A 13,327-nucleotide genomic window follows, 5' to 3' on the forward strand; every position below is an offset into this window, starting at 1 on the left:
TCCATGGCAAGCTCATGTAGGATTTCACCGTTGTCAGTGGCTACCTCCCATCCTCTCAGTGAAAATGTTCCCATGCTCTGTCACAGCATATGGCTAATCAGCTGTCGGTTCTCGGTCAGGCCGGAATAAAATCCATCGATCCTTTTGCGTCTGTCACTAACGCCCCGCCTGCTAGGAGTTTGAAGCACGTCACAGTCATTCAATCATTGAATCCTACTCAGAATACCACAGACAAGGTTAGACCTTCCGGATTCTCTTGAATGCCGCCATCAGTTCTCGCCTATACCACGAAGACTCTGATCTCACGGAATGGCTGGCTCGTTTGTCAGGCGAGCACTCGGTTGTCAGGCGATCAACCATGCATCGTGTTATCAGGAATCCAAGAGATATTCACTAAAGCTTTGATTGCTTGTAGAACAAGAGTGGTTGTCAGTCACTTTGTTCATGAGTGAGAATGATGATGAGTGTCACGGATCATCACCTTCATCAAGTTGAAGAACAAGTGATATCTTAGACAAAGAACAATCGGAATTGAATAGAAGAACAATAGTAATTGCATTAATACTCGAGGTACAGCAAAGCTCCACACCTTAATCTATGGTGTGTAGAAACTCCACCGTTGAAAATACATAAGAATAAGGTCTAGGCATGGCCGTGAGGCCAGCCTCCCAGAGTGATCAAAAGATCTCAAGAAAAGGTTCCAAAGATCCCAAGATGAAAATACAATAGTAAAAGGTCCTACTTATAGAAAACTAGTAGCCTAGGGTGTACAGAGATGAGTAAATGACATAAAAATCCACTTCCGGGCCCACTTGGTGTGTGTTTGGGCTGAGCAATGAAGCATTTTCGTGTAGAGACTCTTCTTGGAGTTAAACGCCAGCTTTTATGCCAGTTTGGGCGTTTAACTCCCATTTAGGTGCCAGTTCCGGCGTTTAACGCTGGAATTTCTTAAGGTGACTTTGAACGCCGGTTTGGGCCATCAAATCTTGGGCAAAATATGGACTATCATATATTGCTGGAAAGCCCAGGATGTCTACTTTCCAACGCCGTTGAGAGCGCGCCAATTGGGCTTCTGTAGCTCCAGAAAATCCACTTCGAGTGCAGGGAGGTCAGAATCCAACAGCATCTGCAGTCCTTTTGAGTCTCTGGATCAGATTTTTGCTCAGATCCCTCAATTTCAGCCAGAAAATACCTGAAATCACAGAAAAACACACAAACTCATAGTAAAGTCCAGAAAAGTGAATTTTAACTAAAAACTAATAAAAATGTAATAAAAACTAACTAAAAGATACTAAAAACATACTAAAAACAATGCCAAAAAGCGTACAAATTATCCGCTCATCACAACACCAAACTTAAATTGTTGCTTGTCCTCAAGCAACTGAAGATCAAATAAGATAAAAAGAAGAGAATATGCAGTGAATTCCAAAAACATCTATGAAGATCAGTATTAATTAGATGAGCGGGGCTTTTAGCTTTTTTGCCTCTGAATAGTTTTGGCATCTCACTTTATTCTTTGGAATTCAGAATGATTGGCTTTTTTAGGAACTCAGAATCCAGATAGTGTTATTGATTCTCCTAGTTAAGTATGATGATTCTTGAACACAGCTACTTATTGAGTCTTGGCCGTGGCCCAAAGCACTCTGTCTTCCAGTATTACCACCGGATACATACATGCCACAGACACATAATTGGGTGAACCTTTTCAGATTGTGACTCAGCTTTGCTAAAGTCCCCAATTAGAGGTGTCCAGGGTTCTTAAGCACACTCTTATTGCCTTGGATCACAACTTAATTTCTTTCTTTTTCTTTCTTTTTCTCTTTTTTTTTCGTTTTTTTTTTCGCTTGCTTCCTCTTTTTTTTTTTTTTTTTTTTTGTATTCACTGCTTTTTCTTGCTTCAAGAATCATTTTTATGATTTTTTAGATCCTCAGTAACATGTCTCCTTTTTCATCATTCTTTCAAGAGCCAACATTCATGAACCACAAATTCAAAAGACATATGCATACATTCATAGAACAAAAGTGTTGCCACCACATCAAGATAATTAAACTGTTATAAAATTCCAAATTCATGCAATTCTTTTCTTTTTCAATTAAGAACAATTCTTAAGAAAGGTGATGGATTCATAGGACATTCATAACTTTAAGGCATAGACACTAAGACACTAATGATCATAAGACACAAACATAGATAAACATAAAGCACAATTTTCGAAAAACAAGAAAATAAAGAACAAGGAGATTAAAGAACGGGTCCACCTTAGTGATGGCGGCTTGTTCTTCCTCTTGAGGGTCTTATGGAGTGCTTGAGCTCCTCAATGTCTCTTCCTTGTCTTTGTTGCTCCTCTCTCATGATTCTTTGATCTTCTCTAATTTCATGGAGGAGAATGGAGTGTTCTTGGTGCTCCACTCTTAGTTGTCCCCTGTTGGAACTCAATTCTCCTAGGGAGGTGTTTAGTTGCTCCCAATAGTCTTGTGGAGGAAAGTGCATCCCTTGAGGTATCTCAGGGATCTCATGATGAGAGGGGTCTCTTGTTTGCTCCATCCTTTTCTTGGTGATGGGCTTGTCCTCATCAATGGGGGTGTCTCCTTCTATGTCAACTCCAACTGAATAACAGAGGTGACAAATGAGATGAGGAAAGGCTAGCCTTGCCAAGGTGGAAGACTTGTCCGCCACTTTATAGAGTTCTTGGGCTATAACCTCATGAACTTCCACTTCTTCTCCAATCATGATGCTATGAATCATGATGGCCCGGTCTAGAGTAACTTCGGACCGGTTGCTAGTGGGAATGATTGAGCGTTGGATAAATTCCAACCATCCTCTAGCCATGGGCTTGAGGTCATGCCTTCTCAATTGAACCGGCTTGCCTCTTGAATCTCTCTTCCATTGTGCGCCCTCTTCACATATGACTGTGAGGACTTGGTCCAACCTTTGATCAAAGTTGACCCTTCTAGTGTAAGGATGTTCATCTCCTTGCATCATGGGCAAGTTGAATGCTAACCTTACATTTTTCGGACTAAAATCCAAGTATTTCCCCCGAACCATAGTAAGATAATTCTTCGGATCCGGGTTCACACTTTGATCATGGTTCTTGGTGATCCATGCATTGGCATAGAACTCTTGAACCATCAAGATTCCGACTTGTTGAATGGGGTTGGTAAGCACTTCCCAACCTCTTCTTCGGATCTCATGGCGGATCTCCGGATATTCACCCTTTTTGAGTGAAAAGGGGACCTCGGGGATCATCTTCTTCAAGGCCACAACTTCATAGAAGTGGTCTTGATGCACCCTTGAGATGAATCTATCCATCTCCCATGACTCGGAGGTGGAAGCTTTTGCCTTCCCTTTCCTCTTTCTAGAGGTTTCTCCGGCCTTGGATGCCATAAATGGTTATGGAAAACGAAAAAGCAACGCTTTTACCACACCAAACTTAAAAGGTTTGCTCGTCCTCGAGCAAAAGAAGAAAGAAGAGAGTAGAAGAAGAAGAAAGGATGAAGAAGGGGGGTGGCTTATGTATTCGGCCAAGGAGGGGGGGAGTGATGTTTAGGTTGTGTGAAAATGAAGGAGTGAAGAAGGGTATTTATAGGAGAGAGGGGAGATGGGGTTCGGCCATTATGGGTGGGTTTGGGAGGGAAAGTGGTTTGAATTTGAAGGGTGAGGTTGGTGGGGTTTTATGAAGGATGGATGTGAGTGGTGAAGAGAAGGATGGGATTTGATAGGTGAAGGGGTTTTGGGGAAGAGGTAATGAGGTGATTGGTGAATGGGGGAAGAAGAGAGAGAGTGGTGGTGGGGTAGGTGGGGATCCTGTGGGGTCCACAGATCCTGTGGTGTCAAGGAAAAGTCATCCCTGCACCAAATGTTGCTCAAAATCACGTTTTGAGCCATTTCTGGCGTTAAACGCCGGGCTGGTGCCCATTCCTGGCATTTAACGCCAGGTTCTTGCCCTTTTCTGGCGTTTAACGCCAGTCTGGTGCCCCTTTCTGGCGTTAAACGCCCAGAATGGTGCCAGACTGGGCGTTAAACGCCCAACTGCTAGCCTCACTGGCGTTTAAACGCCAGTGAGTTCTTCCTCCAGGGTGTGCTGTTTTTCTTCCTGTTTTTCATTCTGTTTTTGCTTTTTCAATTGATTTTGTGACTTCTTATGATCATCAACCTACAAAAAACATAAAATAACAAAGGAAAATAGATAAAATATAATCATTGGGTTGCCTCCCAACAAGCGCTTCTTTAATGTCAGTAGCTTGACAGAGGGCTCTCATGGAGCCTCACAGATACTCAGAGCAATGTTGGAACCTCCCAACATCAAACTTAGAGTTTGAATGTGGGGGTTCAACACCAAACTTAGAGTTTGGTTGTGGCCTCCCAACACCAAACTTAGAGTTTGACTGTGGGGGCTCTGTTTGTCTCTGATTTGAGAGAAGCTCTTCATGCTTCCTCTCCATGGTGACAGAGGGATATCCTTGAGCCTTAAACACATAGGATTTTTCATTCACTTGAATGATCAGTTCACCTCTATCAACATCAATCACAGCCTTTGCTGTGGCTAGGAAGGGTCTACCAAGGATGATGGATTCATCCATGCACCTCCCAGTCTCTAGGACTATGAAATCAGTAGGGATGTAATGGTCTTCAACTTTTACCAAAACATTCTCCACAAGTCCATGAGCTTGTTTTCTTGAGTTGTCTGCCATCTCTAGTGAGATTCTTGCAGCTTGTACCTCAAAGATCCCTAGCTTCTCCATTACAGAGAGAGGCATGAGGTTTACACTTGACCCTAAGTCACACAGGGCCTTCTTGAAGGTCATGGTGCCTATGGTACAAGGTATGGAAAACTTTCCAGGATCTTGTCTCTTCTGAGGTAATTTCTGCCTAGACAAGTCATCCAGTTCTTTGGTGAGCAAAGGAGGTTCATCTTCCTAAGTCTCATTTCCAAATAACTTGTCATTTAGCTTCATGATTGCTCCAAGGTATTTAGCAACTTGCTCTTCAGTGACATATTCATCCTCTTCAGAGGAAGAATACTCATCAGAGCTCATGAAAGGCAGAAGTAAGTCCAATGGAATCTCTATGGTCTCATTTTGAGCCTCAGATTCCCATGGTTCCTCATTGGGGAACTCAGAGGAGGTTGGTGCACGCCCATTGAGGTCTTCCTCAGTGGCGTCCTCTTCCTCTCTTTCCTCTCCAGATTCAGCCATGGTTATGGCTTTGCACTCTCCTTTTGGATTTTCTTCTGTATTACTTGGGAGAGTACTAGGAGGGAGTTCAGTAACTTTCTTGCTCAGCTGTCCCACTTGTGCTTCCAAATTCCTAATGGAAGACCTTGTTTCAGTCATGAAACTTTGAGTGGTTTTGATTAGATCAGAGACCATGGTTGCTAAGTCAGAGGGGTTCTGCTTAGAATTCTCTGTCTGTTGCTGAGAAGATGATGGAAAAGGTTTGCTATTGCTAAACCTGTTTCTTCCACCATTGTTGTTGTTGAAACCTTGTTGAGGTCTCTCTTGATTCTTCCATGAGAAATTTGGGTGATTTCTCCATGAAGAATTGTAGGTGTTTCCATAGGGTTCTCCTAGGTAATTCACCTCTTCCATTGAAGGGTTCTCAGGATCATAAGCTTCTTCCTCAGATGAAGCATCCTTAGTACTGCCAGGTGCATTTTGCATTCCAGACAGACTTTGAGAAATCAAATTGACTTGTTGAGTCAATATCTTATTCTGAGCCAGTATGGCATTCAGAGTATCAATCTCAAGAACCCCTTTCTTCTGACTTGTCCCATTGTTCACAGGATTCCTTTCAGAAATGTACATGAATTGGTTATTTGCAACCATCTCAATTAGTTCCTGAGCCTCTGTAGGCGTCTTCTTCAGATGAAGAGATCCTCCAGCAGAGCTATCCAAAGACATCTTGGATAGTTCAGAGAGACCATCATAGAAAATACCTATGATGCTCCATTCAGAAAGCATGTCTGAGGGACATTTTCTAATTAATTGTTTGTATCTTTCCCAAGCTTCATAGAGGGATTCTCCATCCTTCTGTCTGAAGGTTTGGACTTCCACTCTAAGCTTACTCCATTTTTGAGGTGGAAAGAACTTTGCCAAGAAGGCATTGACTAGCTTTTCCCAAGAGTCCAGGCTATCTTTAGGTTGTGAGTCCAACCATATTCTAGCTCTGTCTCTTACAGCAAAAGGGAATAGCATCAGTCTGTAGACCTCAGGGTCAACCCCATTATTCTTGACTGTGTCACAGATTTGCAAGAACTCAGCTAAAAACTGATGAGGATCTTCCATTGGAAGTCCATGGAACTTGCAATTCTGTTGCATTAGAGAAACTAATTGAGGCTTAAGCTCAAAGTTGTTTGCTCCAATGGCAGGGATAGAGATGCTTCTCCCATAGAAATTGGGAGTAGGTGCAGTAAAGTCACCCAGCACCTTCCTTGCATTGTTGGCATTGTTGTTGTTTTCGGCTGCCATGGGTTCTTCTTCTTTGAAGAATTCGGTTAGGTCCTCTACAGAGAGTTGTGCCTTAGCTTCTCTTAGCTTTCGCTTCAAGGTCCTTTCAGGTTCAGGGTCAGCTTCAACAAGAATGCCTTTGTCTCTGCTCCTGCTCATATGAAAGAGAAGAGAACAAAAAATGTGGAGTCCTCTATGTCACAGTATAGAGATTCCTTGAGGTGTTAGAGGAAAAGGAAAATAGAAGAAAGAAGAAGGAGAAGAATTCGAACTTTAATTAGATGGAGTTCGAATTGTGCATTAAGAAGGAGTGGTACTCCATAAATAGAAGGATGTGGGAAGAGAGGAAGAGAATTTTCGAAAATTAATTAAAAAGATGTCAAAAACATTTTGAAAAATTGATTGATAGTTTTCGAAAATTCAAAGTGGAAAAGAAATCAAGTGATTTTTGAAAAAGATTTTGAAATTAGAAGTTAAAAAGATTTGATTGAAAACTTATTTTGAAAAAGATGTGATTGAGAAGATATGATTTGAAAACAATTTTAAAAAGATTTGATTTGAAAACAATTTTAAAAAGATTTGATTTTAAAAATTAATGACTTGCCTGACAAGAAAAGATATGATTCAAAAATTAAACCTTCCTCAACAGAAAAGGCAACATACTTGAAATGTTCAATCAAATCATTAATTGTTAGTAAGTATCTTTGAAAAAGGAAAGAAATTGATTTTGAAAACATTTGATTGAGAAGATTTGATTTGAAAAAGATTTGATTTTGAAAAACTTTGAAAACTTGGAAAAAAAATTGATTTGAAAACAAAATCTTCCCCCTTGTGCCATCCTGGCGTTAAACGCCCAGAATGGTATCCATTCTGGCGTTTAACGCCCAAAATGCTACCTTTTTAGGCGTTAAACGCCCAACCAGGTACCCTGGCTGGCGTTTAAACGCCAGTCTGTCCTTCTTCACTGGGCGTTTTGAACACCCAGCTTTTTCTGTGTAATTCCTCTGCTGCATGTTCTGAATCTTCAGTTCCCTGTACTATTGACTTGAAAATAGAACCAAGATCAAATAAACAAGGCATGCAAGACACCAAACTTAAGATTAGATACTAGACTCAAACAAGAAACATCAAATATTTTTGGTTTTTATGATTTTGTGAATTTTTTTTGTGCTTTTTTCGAAAATTATATGAAAATAGAAAATAAAGGTTTCAGAATTCTCAATTTGAATTTCCAGGAATCATTGCAATGCTAGTCTAAGACTCCGGTCCAGGAACTAGACATGGCTTCACAGCCAGCCAAGCTTTCAAAGAAAGATTCGGTCCAAAACACTAGACATGGCCAATGGCCAGCCAAGCCTTAGCAGATCATTGCTCCAATAGCAAGATTGATAGAGATCAACAAGCTATTGTGATGATTAGTTGAAACCTCGGTCCAATCAGATTAGACATGGCTTCTCAGCCAGCCAGATTTCAACAGATCATCATGAAACACTAGAATTCATTTTTAAGAACTCTGAAAAAAAAATACCTAATCTAAGCAACAAGATGAACCGTCAGTTGTCCATACACGAACAATCCCCGGCAACGGCGCCAAAAACTTGGTGCACGAAATTGTGATCAATACTTTTTAATACACGAAATAATCCCTAGTAATGGCTCCAAAGACTTGGTGCTCAATACCATGGCATAAACACAACTTCGCACAACTAACCAGCAAGTGCACTGGGTCGTCCAAGTAATAAACCTTACGCGAGTAAGGGTCGATCCCACGGAGATTGTTGCTATGAAGCAAGCTATGGTCACCTTGTAAATCTCAGTCAGGCAGACTCAAATGGGTATAGTGATAAACGAATAAAGCATAAAGATAAAGATAGAGATACTTATGTATATCATTGGTGAGAGCTTCAGATAAGCGAATGAAGATGCCTTCCCTTCCGTCTCTCTGCTTTCCTACTGTCTTCATCCAATCCTTCTTACTCCTTTCCATGGCAAGCTCATGTAGGGTTTCACCGTTGTCAGTGGCTACCTCCCATCCTCTCAGTGAAAATGTTCCCATGCTCTGTCACAGCATATGGCTAATCAGCTGTCGGTTCTCGGTCAGGCCGGAATAAAATCCATCGATCCTTTTGCGTCTGTCACTAACGCCCCGCCTGCTAGGAGTTTGAAGCACGTCACAGTCATTCAATCATTGAATCCTACTCAGAATACCACAGACAAGGTTAGACCTTCCGGATTCTCTTGAATGCCGCCATCAGTTCTCGCCTATACCACGAAGACTCTGATCTCACGGAATGGCTGGCTCGTTTGTCAGGCGAGCACTCGGTTGTCAGGCGATCAACCATGCATCGTGTTATCAGGAATCCAAGAGATATTCACTAGAGCTTTGATTGCTTGTAGAACAAGAGTGGTTGTCAGTCACTTTGTTCATGAGTGAGAATGATGATGAGTGTCACGGATCATCACCTTCATCAAGTTGAAGAACAAGTGATATCTTGGACAAAGAACAAGCGGAATTGAATAGAAGAACAATAGTAATTGCATTAATACTCGAGGTACAGCAGAGCTCCACACCTTAATCTATGGTGTGTAGAAACTCCACCGTTGAAAATACATAAGAATAAGGTCTAGGCATGGCCGTGAGGCCAGCCTCCCAGAGTGATCAAAAGATCTCAAGAAAAGGTTCCAAAGATCCCAAGATGAAAATACAATAGTAAAAGGTCCTACTTATAGAAAACTAGTAGCCTAGGGTGTACAGAGATGAGTAAATGACATAAAAATATGAAGCATTTTCGTGTAGAGACTCTTCTTGGAGTTAAACGCCAGCTTTTATGCCAGTTTGGGCGTTTAACTCCCATTTAGGTGCCAGTTCCGGCGTTTAACGCTGGAATTTCTTGAGGTGACTTTGAACGCCGGTTTGGGCCATCAAATCTTGGGCAAAGTATGGACTATCATATATTGCTGGAAAGCCCAGGATGTCTACTTTCCAACGCCGTTGAAAGCGCGCCAATTGGGCTTCTGTAGCTCCAGAAAATCCACTTTGAGTGCAGGGAGGTCAGAATCCAACAGCATCTGCAGTCCTTTTGAGTCTCTGGATCAGATTTTTGCTCAGATCCCTCAATTTCAGCCAGAAAATACCTGAAATCACAGAAAAACACACAAACTCATAGTAAAGTCCAGAAAAGTGAATTTTAACTAAAAACTAATAAAAATGTAATAAAAACTAACTAAAAGATACTAAAAACATACTAAAAACAATGCCAAAAAGCGTACAAATTATCCGCTCATCAGAAACCGAAACCATACCTTAGCCGATTTTCCCAAGCTCCACCGGAGCACTTCCAAACCACTTATCCACAAGCTCTCAAGGCCTCAACACTTCCAAGAACAGATTTTTCACCACCAAACCCTCTCCAAGCTTTTCAAAATCACCAATCAAGCTCCAATATCCACACATACACAACCTAAGCCACAACCATCATACCCATACACAACATCTCAAAACCCAAACATCATAGAACAACAAAATTACAGTAGGGTTGAGAATCTTACCACACCCAAGGTCCAAAGAGACAAGATTAACCTTCTCCTTCAAGAGAGTTGGGTCCTATAACATCAAAGAACCCAAAATCTCAACATTTTACCCATGAAACTCGAAAATAAGGGCTGGAATTTCGAACAGAAACACGTGGCTTACCTCAAGATTAATTGTATGAGTTTTGTAGAGCTCTCCGCGGTGAACGCGTGGCCGCAAACGGAGCGGCAATCGGAGCTCTAGATCAAAAATTATGATGGTTTGAAGATCAACCAAGGGAGAGAACTTGAGAGAGTGTTCTTCCTCCCTTTCTCTCTAATTTCAGCGTGTTTGAGTGTGTTGTGAGGAGAGAGAGTGCTGAAAACTAGGGTTTTGGTTTAGTTGTGTTGGGCCAAGGGCCCACTTTGGGTCCGTTTGGCCCGGTTTGGCCCGTTTGGCCCGGTTTGGCCCGTTCGGTCCAATCTTGGTCCGAATTCTATAAAATTGGTACCAAAATTCTCGTCTCAGTCTCCTCTATCACATTTAGCCATAAAAATCACATTTTAGGCTTTCTAGAATAAATTCTCATTTATGGGTTAATTAGCCGTTAATTAACCGGGTTTTACATTTTTGAACCTTTTCTTATGTATGCATGAATCTTCTTCCAATTTTAGGCTGTGGCAAGGTTAGCAGCTAACGGTAGGCAAACTGTTGTGAGGACCAAGTCTGAAGCAACTAACTATGACAGGTTTATTACATTATCCTGAAATATCACAACAAAGTCCACCCTGCCCTTTTATTTTTCATTTTTTCTGATGCATTCATTTAAATGTATTGTCTGTATTGACTAAGATTGGATTGGATGTGTTATTGCTGTTGAACACAAATGAACTAATTGAAAATTTAAATCACTGGAAAGTGACTAAGACTTGTTTTGATTTTGATTCAACCAATTATCATTACTCTTTTTTATTCTGCTATATTTTGCTTGACTTATTGTCAATGTGACAATGTAGGATTCCCTGAAACTGATCGGTAGGAATTTAAACTGCTGTCCAAATAACATAGTGATAATTTAGTTCATTTTATTGTTCTTGTTTCTCAGGCTTATAGTGATAGAATATAATCAAAAGCTAAAATCCTCATTCAGAAAGAAAGTTTTAGTGGACCATTAAAATTATTGGTTTATACCTTAAAACATTTGCCATTTCAAACATCTATGATCTAACACATTGCAGTTGGTGGCTCTGGATTGAAGTGAACCATATCATGCTTGGGGTTTCAGTACTCATGCATTTTCATGCTTTAGATTGAATGTCATGATTAAATCACTATGGGATAAGAGAATTAGTGTAACAGTGTTGAATGGACTAGGTTTGATGTGCATGCTAATATTGTGTTTTTACCATTTCCTTATGTGTATAGTGCCCAGTTAAAGATCAATATCTTTCTGTTACATAATATTCATTTCTAGCTTATTTTTCTTTGCAGTGTGTATGGAGAACCTATTCCTGTTAAGGAACTTGCTGAACGCGTGGCTAGTTATGTGCACCTTTGCACACTATACTGGTGGCTCAGGTTTAGTGAAACTAATTCGCATTACCATTTTAAGCTGTAGTTTTTTCGTATTTTTTACATCAATAACATATTGTTGGCAATTTCACAGACCTTTTGGATGTGGAGTCATACTAGGAGGTTATGATAGAGATGGACCACAATTGTACATGGTTGAACCTTCTGGTGTTTCCTATGTTAGTGAACCTTTTGTTTTGTTGACAACTTCTGAAATTATATTTAGCAATACCTGAACTATTGAGGTTCCTTTTCTTTGTAGTTCCACATACAGCTTTTCTACTAATTTGTTCTTGTTGCTATGTTCTAGAGATATTTTGGTGCTGCAATTGGGAAAGGGAGGCAGGCTGCGAAAACGTAAGGGAATTAATGTTAATCATAATTATTATATTCAATAATAAATGCAAAATTAAATTTTCCTTTTAATTGTTTTTGGTAGGGAGGTTATCCTCCTTTCGATTTCCATTGTTGGCTTTCTCTTAGCTTTTAGGGTATGTTTGGTTGAAGGGTAAATGATATAGAAAAATATTTGTGCTATTTAATAACTACTACGTTGAGTTGCTATTATATAGAATCTTGCTTTGTGAAGTTTGATAGTAATTTGCTGAAGGTAATCAACTGGGAGGGTGGACCGTCACTTTTTTACCTTTTATTTTAATTATAAGTGTAAAATTTGTCAGACTGATCAAGATATGCTGCAATTTTTTCCGTCTCTTTTTGTACTTTGGTGTGTACTGTTTGAGTTGAATAAACATAAATGCAAGAAAATACTAATGTGAATTAGAATTTTACTCCCTTATTGTTCCCCATGCAAAATCTCTTCAAATGTTGTTTGAAGGATTCCCTTCTGGCATCTTCATCCCAAATCCCGAATACTGAAAATAGAAGATTTGTGATTAAATTTAAATTTTAATTAGGTTGTATTGAAAAGATTCATTATAGCGTGTTCAAGTGGTAATGGAAGTATGAACAGCATCTGTGTTTTTTGCCTTTGTAGTTTAAATTCAATTTGGCCTTTGGGCTTAACTTGAATCAGCCTTTTGGAATATGGTGGATGTTTCTTATCTTTTTTGCTATCAGCCATGAAGGCTTGCTCAATGTATGAGGATTCTGTCATTGTGCAGTCTTGCTGTATGGGGAGGGTATAAAATGGAGATGTTTGATTTTGGTTTGTGTGTATATGTGGTCGACGATTATTTTGTGTACATGCTGTAATGTAATCTCTATTTCTGTGTATATAAGGTGTAAAATATATTTTATCTAAGTAAATAGGGAAGTTTAGATACTGAATAGAGCATTTGAATTTTGCTATTCTTGCAATATTTCTTTTATTTTTTATGATGGGTTGTAATTGTTTTTTTCAGCCTTGGCTATATTTGGTTCATGTTATAACCTTCGAAGATCTCACCTTGTTTTCTTTCAATGCAAAAACCTAATATTTTGGTAGCTTTCTTACAGGTTTATGCTAAAGGAATCGCAATGTGAATATTGAATTGAACTCGAACTTGGACTTATAGTTATCCATTTTGAATGGCGTTGCTTGTTGCGTGTCGATGGTAATGTTGCTAATGAGAATCAGAGGGATTCTGTGTGTGCTTTTAATGTGAATTTACTATTGTCTTAGGTGTTTCTAACACTTTAAGGATGACAAAAAAGTTTTCCTTCTGCTGAGTTTTTAGCTTAGTGTGGAAATCAGATACTTTTAATCAAATCCTTACATAGCTTCTGGTCATCTTGTATGCAGATTACATGGTAAATTCCCCTTACTGCTCTTCCCTCTGTTACTATATTAGTAAG

The 13,327-nt window shown here is 39.8% G+C and overlaps 1 long non-coding RNA gene and 1 other non-coding gene across 2 annotated transcripts; both read left to right on the forward strand.

Moving 5' to 3' along the window:
• Window positions 1-5,955: 5,955 nt before the first annotated feature.
• On the forward strand, window positions 5,956-6,063 carry LOC130977840 (small nucleolar RNA R71). Its single transcript, XR_009085514.1, has one exon. It is a non-coding gene; the product is annotated as a small nucleolar RNA R71 (small nucleolar RNA).
• Window positions 6,064-10,659: 4,596 nt separating this feature from the next.
• On the forward strand, window positions 10,660-11,706 carry LOC130973850 (uncharacterized). Its single transcript, XR_009084306.1, has 3 exons — window positions 10,660-10,706; window positions 11,450-11,536; window positions 11,625-11,706. It is a non-coding gene; the product is annotated as an uncharacterized LOC130973850 (long non-coding RNA).
• Window positions 11,707-13,327: the final 1,621 nt, after the last annotated feature.

This window comes from Arachis stenosperma, chromosome 4 (assembly GCF_014773155.1).
Source record: "Arachis stenosperma cultivar V10309 chromosome 4, arast.V10309.gnm1.PFL2, whole genome shotgun sequence".
Taxonomy (NCBI): Eukaryota; Viridiplantae; Streptophyta; class Magnoliopsida; order Fabales; family Fabaceae; genus Arachis; species Arachis stenosperma.